Source organism: Cibotium barometz, chromosome 55 (assembly GCF_041138505.1).
Source record: "Cibotium barometz isolate CiBa-2024 chromosome 55, ASM4113850v1, whole genome shotgun sequence".
Lineage (NCBI taxonomy): Eukaryota > Viridiplantae > Streptophyta > Polypodiopsida > Cyatheales > Cibotiaceae > Cibotium > Cibotium barometz.
This window is the reverse complement of record NC_141100.1, coordinates 17,443,200-17,453,723: the sequence shown is the minus strand read 5'-3', so window position 1 is coordinate 17,453,723 and position 10,524 is coordinate 17,443,200.

Sequence of the window (10,524 nt, the reverse complement as noted above, 5' to 3'; positions counted from 1 at the left end):
TCGGCGGCGGCGGTGAGCCAAGCTTACATGCTCATGAATGGATTCCATGGACTGAAACTCAAATCATGCCATGCCTAGAATCTTTTGAATGCTTAATTCATGTGGAACTTAACCCCTTGAAATGTAAGATTTGTGTGTGAGACTATGTACTAGAAGCGGATTTTATCTTAGGAAGGTATTGGACTACCTTGGTGCAAGCTCTACCTGAACTTCATTACCCAAATGTGTGCCATGAAGATTTTTAACACGGAAGTGGTGGTGCCATTATGTGACAAAGATGAAATAACACTCAACGCTCTTTATGACCTTGTTCAAAATTTATTGGAAGCTCACGGTTGGCCCTCTATTAAAAATCAACTTGAAAGAAATACACAAGCTTAAAATAGAAGAAAGCTATGCACGCAACATAAGAATGGGTTAAATCTCCCCCACCATGAGAGTGGCTCATATCCTCTTCATGGTGTATTTAAATATATTTCCTTGTACAAAAAGCAAGAGCCAAAAATACATGTAGCCAAAAATATGGATCTCCACATTGGGCTTGCATAAGCTTAAATACAAAAGTGTGAACACTCTAAGGTTCGCTTATAAAATAGAACTAATATATATCAAAATGTTACACACTAATGTGCACGTAAAATATCACTGCCATTATCGAATAAATAATCGCCACGTGCCATGCGTCAATAGATTTCCATCAAAGCAAGCCCAATGGATCCATGCATATCCTGCATACTAACCCTGCCATTGATCTGCACTAACTTTTCACAATATAAGCTCAAAATATGTGACAAGTTAGAGGTGATCAGTCTCACCCACTTGCACATAAAATAAATATCCATCAAATAAATCCATAAATTTCAAATAATGTGAATAATTCCAACATTCCTTTTGTTATCTAAAAGAGCCACTTAGTTTGTTAAACGTAAAGATTTAAATACAAATGATTGTTCTTTATGCAAGTGTAATTAATTAATAATAAGAATATTTAAGTGTATTATCATATATATATATATATATATATATATATATATATATATATATATATATGCATATGGATAGTGAAAATAATTGAATTAAATAATAGTACTAGATATCATATATTTATATATATACACAAGAAATATTTGAATGTATATACATGTATATAATATGTACTGAATATTATATAAATGAATGGCAAGCCAAAAAATACGTCACAACAAGAAGAATACTTGGATTAGTAGTTGAATTTGGAATTACGCGTATGTCAATTATAATGTGAGCACAAATTTGCTTTATAATTGAAAAATAATGTTGGCTTGTTGTCACTTTGAGATGAATTATGATCACATTTGTAAAAATCTCAATCTTGGAGAGAGAAAGTGATTAGTAAATACATATTAATTATGGTATTTGTTAAAGCCGAGAAAAAATTCCTCATTCAAAAAAGTGTGGAAAAAGGTCATAAGAAACCCTTGCAATAAGGCCAGAAGTTAATTTGAATTTTGCTGATGAAAAATCCAGTCAAAACTATGTGAAGGAGGCTTAAAAAAAGCCTTTAAAAGAAGCCTTTAACAAGACTTTTCCAACATCTTAAAAACCCAGTCAAAACTATGTGAAGGAGGCTTAAAAGCCTTTAACAAGACTTTTGCAAGATCTTAAAAACCCAGTCAAAACTATTGGAAGGAGGCTTAAAAGAGGCCTTTAACAAGACTTTTGCTGCAAGATCTTAAAAAGGCTTAGTAGTAGCCTTTAATAAGGATAGTTAAAAAAAATATATGTTGATTCGATGCTAAATATATATATATATTTCTACCTCTCCCTCTCGCTCTCTCCTTCTTCTTTTTCCCTCTTCTTTTCTCTCTCTACTTCTTCTCTCTCCTTCTCCTTCTTCTTCCTTCTTCTCTTCTCTCTCTACTTCTCTCTCCTTCTTCTTCTCCTCATGGGTTCACCAGAGATCGCCAGACAGCTTCCTATAATCCCACATAGTGTCAAAAGGAGAGAAGGATAGAATATAAAGGAGGGAAGACTTAGCTCCTTGTCTTTGTCTCTTATGAGACATCCATGCTTGAGTGGTAGGGAGGTGTGGAGTTGCCGGTCCCGGTGCGCGCGCGCTGCCTATCCGTTTGCTGGAGTTGGATTCGCGTTGTCGTGCCATGGCACGTCTATGGTGTGAAACCATGCATATGAGGCCATTAAATGCAAATCCAGATGCATGGGATTAAGTGCTATGACTTGAGTCATTATATGATGCCTAAGTACATATGTTCATATTGTAAATGAGGTTCAATAAGACGAGCTGAGGCTGAGTCGGGTCTCGAAGCTTCTATACATGAGTGTGGTGTGAATTATGGAGCTTTATGCTTATGGTAGACCTTGTGAGTAGGGAGGTGGTGGTGGTGGTTCTGCTGTTACTCAGACCTCATGGGTAAGTTGGAAACACTCAATTATGTACATGGTCTGTGTGGCTATGTGCATGATGGTATGGGTGGCTCGTCAAAGGGTTATGTAAATGATGTAAATGGCTACCCATGTGCATGATGTGTAGTAGCTTCTCTATGGTATCGATGGGTCGAGTCAGTGATTACCTCTTATGGGAGTGCATGCATGATGCATGCTTTAGTAGATTTATGATATGTACATAATGTTTGATGCTGCTTTGGTCCATGCATATGCATACGAGGAGTAGATATATCACATGTATAGGAGGTATATGAAGGCGGCAGCTTGCGTGGCAATAACAAAAAAGGAGATATCCGAATTTAATGCTAAAAAAAGGGAGGCGCAAGTGTTTTGGAATTTTGGAAATACGAAATATCAGCTGCAAAAGGGAAGCGCGCCCGAATCCCTTGCGGGAAGGAGAGAAAAACCAGAATTATGGCGCATATCAGTGGGTGTGTGTAGAAAAATGAGAACTAGAGCCATATGTAACCAGAGCTTTTAAAAAAGAGAAGGCGGCTACTGTATGGAGCTTCTTGGGGTTAGAATTAAAGGGTGAATGAAGCGCTATCAAAGGTGACGATCTACAAAAATCACACATTATATAACGTGTTCTGATCCTAGCGCAAACGGCAGTGCATGGGAAATAGCGGAATCAAAGAAAAATTCACTTTTTTTTTACTCAGATAAGTGAAAATTTTGTTTAATGTTACTTACGATTTGAAAAATCGTATAGAAGTTTTTTTTAAAAAAACAAGAAGGCTTTGAAAGTATATATGGTTTGAAGAACCATGGAATAGAAAGGCACTTGATTTTGGATTGTTAGATATGGTGATTTTTTTTAAAAGACAGATGAATATGTTGTACATGCGCCATGTGCCATCTTTTGCCTTGTGAGTTGTTGGAATCTGAAAGCAGGTTTTCAGGTGATCAAGAGACATTTTAAAATGATGGAATTGACATTATATGGTATATGTGATGTGAATGGTCACATGTATATGGAAATCATTTGTAGAATGTGTTATGCCTACATGTGATTGGTTTGAGGCATTTGGAAAAAGGAGTCAGGAAATCTATGCTTGGAACTGGATATGCTCTTGATACACAATTTATGTGCAATCATCAGGCTGAATTTGGGAATGTATTGAGGTGAATTGGCACATGTATATGTCATCAAAAATGGAGATGTCTTATGCTCCTTGAAGAGTTATGTGTGTGTGTTTCCTTGCTGGGGATTAGAAGCTACTCTCACAGCTAGAAGTCTCGCACTTTCCCAGCGACACGGCTCACGTCCCGACAGCTTTTTGGTGAACCCGACGTGAAACTGCTGGGGTGAGAGTGTGGTGAAATACACAGGGAAGCTATGGCTGAGAATCCTGAGGGTCAGGGGGTTCATTTCGACCCCGGAGTTATGCAGATGTTTCAGATGTTTACTATGTATATGCAACAGCAGCAAGCTACTGAGAGGGGACAAATTTCCACGACCAAAGCACTGCAGTCAATTGTGAAAAAGGTGGATCAATTTGATGGTAAGGACATCACAAAGTACCTGCGCAATTACACGAAGGAAATGGAGTTAAACAGGGTGACTGAGGAGGATATGGTTCGAAGCTTTGAGCTGGTATGTGTTCTTGAAATAAGAGAGTGCATAAGAGGATTACAGACAGCACATGGTGGCAGAAATTGGGAGGAGTTCAAGCTTGCTTTAAAGGATGAATATTTCATGGAGGATTTCGAGCGGGTGACCAAACGAACTTTCTTGGAATGGGTCACAAAACCCAAAATGGGAATTTCTGCCCACAGAGTTGCTAAGAGAGTTTGAGAAGCGCTATGCCCAGCTGTCAAGGATAGAGCGCACAACTTTGGACAGAGAAAAAACAGAGCTCTTCTTACAAGCAGTTGGGAAAGATCTCCAAGAGAAACTAGAAATCCTCCTTGAGGATAAGGATACAGAGCAGGGGCTAAAGAATGATTGGAATGATGTCGAGGATGCAGTCACCATGCTAGCAAAGCGGCAGCGAAGGAGGGATAAAATGGTGATGAGCTCGGCAACCCCTATAACTGCTGTTATCCCTGAGAATCTACCAAAACCAGCTGCTGCAATCCCAAAGGTAGAAGGGCCGATGGATGAGCTTATTAAAGGCATGCGAGACCTAAAACTGAAGATGTCCAGGATTGAAGAAAAAGGGCTACCATTAGGGCAGGCTTCTATGCAAAGGCCTCAAAGCAAAGAAGGGTTTACATTCACATGTATATGGTGTGATGACCCAGAACATGCAAAGAAAGACTGTGCTAGCTATAAAGAAGCCCTCAGAAATCAACTTGTGTTTTTCAAAGATGGGAAAATCCACCTTACAGAGACTGGTCTTCCATTAAGCACAAACTTTCGGAAAGGAGGGATGAAAAAGCTGGTTGAGGATATGGCTGCTAGCCATGCCATCTCTATGGTTGAGGCAGCAACCTATGGGTTAAAGGCTGGTCAATTAAAGGAAGGATCTGAGAATGATGAAGATTATGAGAATGAAGATTTTTGGCCATCAACAATGGAATTAATTGCGTCAAAGAAGGTGTCTAAGCAAGCTTTGCATGAGGCAGGTGACTGTATACGTCTTGAGACTAGTTGGGAGGAGCCTGTGGATTCTTTATCTGTTCATGCCTACATTGCAAAATGCCAGAATAATGAGGCACAGGTAGAGGAGAAGCATAAAAGGGAAAATGAGGAAGGAGGGCCATCAAAAAGAGTTACCCGTGGAAGTGAAAGGAAGGATCCTGGGCCATCACATATGCCTCCACCGCATAGCAGACCTCCACAGGAAGTATCAATGGAAGAAGTGCCAGCAAAAATGAAACATGAGAAGGAGAAGGGTAAAGGGAAAAGTCCACTCTACAAGCTTCAATCTGATATTGAAGCCGCAAACAGATCTCAAAAAGGTGCTTGAAGAGAGGATTCTAAACAGCAGGGTGGAATTTACACTAGGGGATTGCAAAGAAAGAATTCCATGATGAGATAATTGATATTATACGAAGGAAAAGGCAGTCCATAATTGAATCTATTCCATCACAAGGGGAGGCAAGCACTTCTAAGACTCATGGAGTACAGGTGCAGCAAAAGGAAGAGAGAGAGAATGTGGTGGAATGTAATCACTCTGCTGAAGGGGCACGACAAGTGCGCTTTGTGGAAGAGGATGATGAAAAAGAAGTTCTTACAAAGAGTCATTACTCCAGGAGCCATTGGGCAAGGGCCACCACTGAAACCCTTGTCAAGATAGGTGACTTGGAAGAGCCGTATGTCGCTCTAATCGACCATGGGTCTGAAATAAATCTTATACCACATGTGCCCTAGAACCTGCGGCGGCCGATTCCAGTAACAAAGGCTCTCTTGCCAAAGCTAATGGAATTACTAAAAGAAAAGATCATGATGGGAATTTTGGAGCCATCATGCGCTCCATATTCCAACAGATGGTTTACCGTGCCAAAGAAAAATGGAACATTGCGCAACATTCAAGACATGCAACCTATAAACAAAGTCACAATCAGGAATGTGGGAGCAGGTCCGATTGTGGATGAGTTTGCAGAAGCATTTGCAGGGAAAGCTATATACTCTATGGGTGATTTGTATTCGGGATATGATCAGTTCCAGCTGGATATACAAAGCACGGACTTGACCACAATGAAAACTCCCTTAGGATTGGTAAGAATGTGTACCTTACCACCACAGGGAGCCACCAACAGTGGCACATATGATGAATGGAATGAATAAAGTCTTGCGAGACTTCATACCACAAATAACTATGCCTTTTCTGGATGATGTGCCAATAAAAGGCTGTGATGAGAAAGACAAAGAGGTGAATCTTACTTTATCTGGACTGAAATCAGTGTTTGGGGTTGCTGAAGTGCTAATAGTGGGGCATCTTTGTAGTACTAGTGGACGCCGACCTTGCCCAGCCAAGATAGATGCAATACAAAGAATGAAAGAGATATGCATTAATGTTACAGAGCTGAGGAGATTTCTTGGTGCATGTGTCTTTTATGTTATTTGGATCCCACATTATGCACATGTAGGAGATCCTCTTTATCAACTTTTGAGGAAAAATAAAATTTTTTTGTGGAGTGCAGTACATATTAAAGCTATGCGGAAGCTGAAATGTTTGCTCCAATCATCACCTACTCTAAGGAAGGCAGATTATGAGTGTGGGGCAGGCCTGTGATTGTTACAGTTGATACTAGTCCTACTGGGATAGGATGGGCAGTAGGGCAAGATGATGAGGATGATCACAGGTATGTAATCAGATTTGGAGCAAAGGTATTAAGCATTCGTCAACGAAAATATCCGCAGATCAAGAGAGAGTTATGGGGAATAGTCACTGCTCTAAAATGTGAAAAAGAATATCTTATTGGAGCATCTGTACTTGTGGAAACTGATTGCTTGCCACTCCTTGGGATGATTGCAAGCTGCACCACTCCAGATATTGCTATGCTTAGGTGGATTGCCTATATCAAGTCACTAAATCTTGAGTTTGAGTATATCGCAGGAAAAGATAACCCAGTTGGCAGATATGCTATCAAGAGCCAGGTATGAAGATGAAGAAGGGATGATTAGTGACATTGATGATGTAGGTACAAAGTTCTACACTACTGCATATGCAAAAAGGGACCATACTTGCCTATCAAATGCACTTGAGTCTTTTAGTGAGGAAATGTATGAAGGAGATTGGTTGCTTATTGGTCAATACTTGAGTACTTTGACAAGACAGGAAAATTGGTCTGACTCAGAATTTAAGAGGATCCGCAGAAAGGCATATGGGTATTTTCTAAAAGATGGCTACCTGTGGAAGCCTCCTAAGTAGAGGAATGCTATGCCACAGAGAGTCATATGTGATAAAGAGACTCAAGGGAAGCTCATGAAAGAATTCCATGAGAGTCTCTGGGCTGGACATCGAAGTGTGTGGGCCACCTTTACTAAAACAAAGGAAAGATATTGGTGGAAAGGAATGTACAAGGATATTTCCCAACATGTGGAAACATGCATGGTATGTCAAATGTACTCAAATGTGCGACATCGTGATGGCTTGCAACCAACCTACCCACATGCCATGCATTACAAATGGGTAGTGGATCTAGTTACCATGCCTTTGGGAATTTGGCAGATGCGGTACATAGCACTTGCAAGAGAAGATTTGACAAATCAGGTGGAAGGGCGTGCTCTTAGAACAAAGAGTACGGAAACAGTATGCAAATTTCTCTTGGAAGATGTGATTTGCCGGTATGGTTGTGTTGGAAAAATAACAGCTGACAGAGGTGAGCTAGATGTTGAAGAAGCAAGGGAATTCTTCTCTAGAATTGGCATCAAACTGTCCCTAACATGTGCTTACAACCCTGAGGGCAATGGTAAAAGTGAGCGAGGACATCCTCCAATCATTAAAGCTTTGGCTAAGGCATGCAGAGAAAGAATGCGAGAGTGGCCAAGGCTGCTACCATATGCTTTGTGGGCTGACCGTACAACTCATAGCTCAGTGTCAGGATACATGCCTGCAGAATTAATGTATGGTCAGAAACCAGTAATGCCAGTTGAAGAAGTAGTTCCAACTTGGAATGTATTACCCTGGGTGGAAGGATTGAACAGGGAAGACCTCCTTGCATTGCGAATAAGGCAGCTGGAGAGGAGGCCTGAAGATGTAGAGCTTGCTAAAGCTCGTTTGAAAGATGCAAGGTTGAAAAATAAAGAAAGATTTGATAGAAGACACAGACTCCGGCCAAAACCTATTGAAGAAGGTGATTGGGTCCTAATGTATGATAGTAGCCTTGACAACCAGTTCACTGTTCAAAGAAAGTTTGCAAAAAGATGGTTTGGCCCTTACATTGTCAAGCATGTGCATGGAAATGCCACGTATACCCTGTGTGAGCTTGATGGAACAGAGATAAAGAATCTTGTAGCAGGCAAAAGGATCAAGATGTTTAAAAGAAGGCTTGATAGTGATCCTTTTGATTCACAGGAGACTCAGGATGAGAGGCTTAACAGTGATAGTATGGATATGGTTGAAGAGGAAGAAGATGATCTTCCTAGTAATGTAGAAGATGAAGACGACATCCAGATATATGTGGATCTTGATGATGATTTGGCACATACCAGAGGATGTGCAGGTTTAGAGGGGGTGGATGTCGTGCCATGGCACGTCTATGGTGTGAAACCATGCATATGATGCCATTAAATGCAAATCCAGATGCATGGGATTAAGTGCTATGACTTGAGTCATTATATGATGCCTAAGTACATATGTTCATATTGTAAATGAGGTTCAATAAGACGAGCTGAGGCTGAGTCGGGTCTCGAAGCTTCTGTACATGAGTGTGGTGTGAATTATGGAGCTTTATGCTTATGGTAGACCTTGTGAGTAGGGAGGTGGTGGTGGTGGTTCTGCTGTTACTCAGACCTCATGGGTAAGTTGGAAACACTCAATTATGTACATGGTCTGCGTGGCTATGTGCATGATGGTATGGGTGGCTCGTCAAAGGGTTATGTAAATGATGTAAATGGCTACCCATGTGCATGATGTGTAGTAGCTTCTCTATGGTATCGATGGGTCGAGTCAGTGATTACCTCTTATGGGAGTGCATGCATGATGCATGCTTTAGTAGATTTATGATATGTACATGATGTTTGATGCTGCTTTGGTCCATGCATATGCATACGAGGAGTAGATATATCACATGTATAGGAGGTTGATTGGATTGGCCTAATGGATTGCTAATGGCTAGTGCTACCCACCCCCTAAACCATTTTACTTCAGTCAAAGGCTAAGTATTCTCTGTTTTGACTTTTAGGTTAAAGTCAACTATGTCATTGACCTAACAAACACTTCCAAAAATCAAGTGGTTTTTAGTTTGTTGGGAAGCTGTTTTTTATTAGGCCAAGTTTTGAGCTAGCGGTGGTGACTCTTGCTGGTTATGAATGCAATCGGTGTCAGAATCGGGTACTTGAGTGCTCCAAATATAGCTCTTGGATAGTAATTTCAAGCTATGTAAACCACTTCAAATTAGTCCCAATGGTTTTAGACTGAATTGGTGTTTTATGCTATTGCAGATATTGCTAAAAATATTAAAATTTTGGCATAACCTCTTTTGTATTTGTTACCAAATCTCAATAAATCAAAGCATCAAATCACATAGCCAAAAGCATAGCATCATAGACTATCTAATACCCATAGTAAATGCATCCAACCATTGTTACAAATTTACCCAATCTTTGTAATTTTTCACCACAAAAACCATGAATGTACCCATTGTCAATCCTTGCATTTGCATTTGCCAATGGAAGTCTTGCTACTTGTGGTCATGATCGATTTGATGTAGCACGTTGATGCTTTCCGATCTTCTAGCTAAACACTTTTCACCCCCTTACCAAGTTTCAATCCAAGGTAAAGATTGAAGCCATGTCTTCACCACCTTATACCTAGATCCCTTTTCATACCGCTTTTCCATGGCACTCACAGCACGAAAAGTTCATGACACACTCCCCCTTGGCCTGTCCTCCAATGCCAAGGGAGACAAGAGAAGACTCCTTAACATGGAGTTGAGAACACGAGACATCATTTACATGGAGTCTAAACATGGGTGAAGGTCACCAAGCTTGCATGAGCAAGGCTTGATTAATATTGAGTAAAAGTCATAAAAGTGATTATCCACAACTTGGGCTTATAATTGTCTTATATACCTTTGGCTCCTTTTTACACTTATTAATACCTTGGCCTCCACATTGGGCCATGCCCATAGCACTTTATTACATTTCTTCATGGAATAAATTATCAAGCTATTTCGTACTACTTCCTAAAAATTGAGAGTTTTTAAAAATTCATGAAGCACTTGAGCATACCTAAAATTTATGAAGCACTTAAGAGTTTTCAAAAATTCATGAAGCACTTAAGAATACCTCAAATTTATGCTCTCCCTAAATTTTGAAACTCTAAGATAATGTCGACTCTTATTCCAAAGGATTGTCTCTAGTACTAGGTGAGTACACCTTCTTATCTAGATGAGGAGAGTGCATGTCTTTAGGTAATGCAATTTTGTTTTTCTAAAGTAGGGGTGTGCGGCACCCATCTTTTC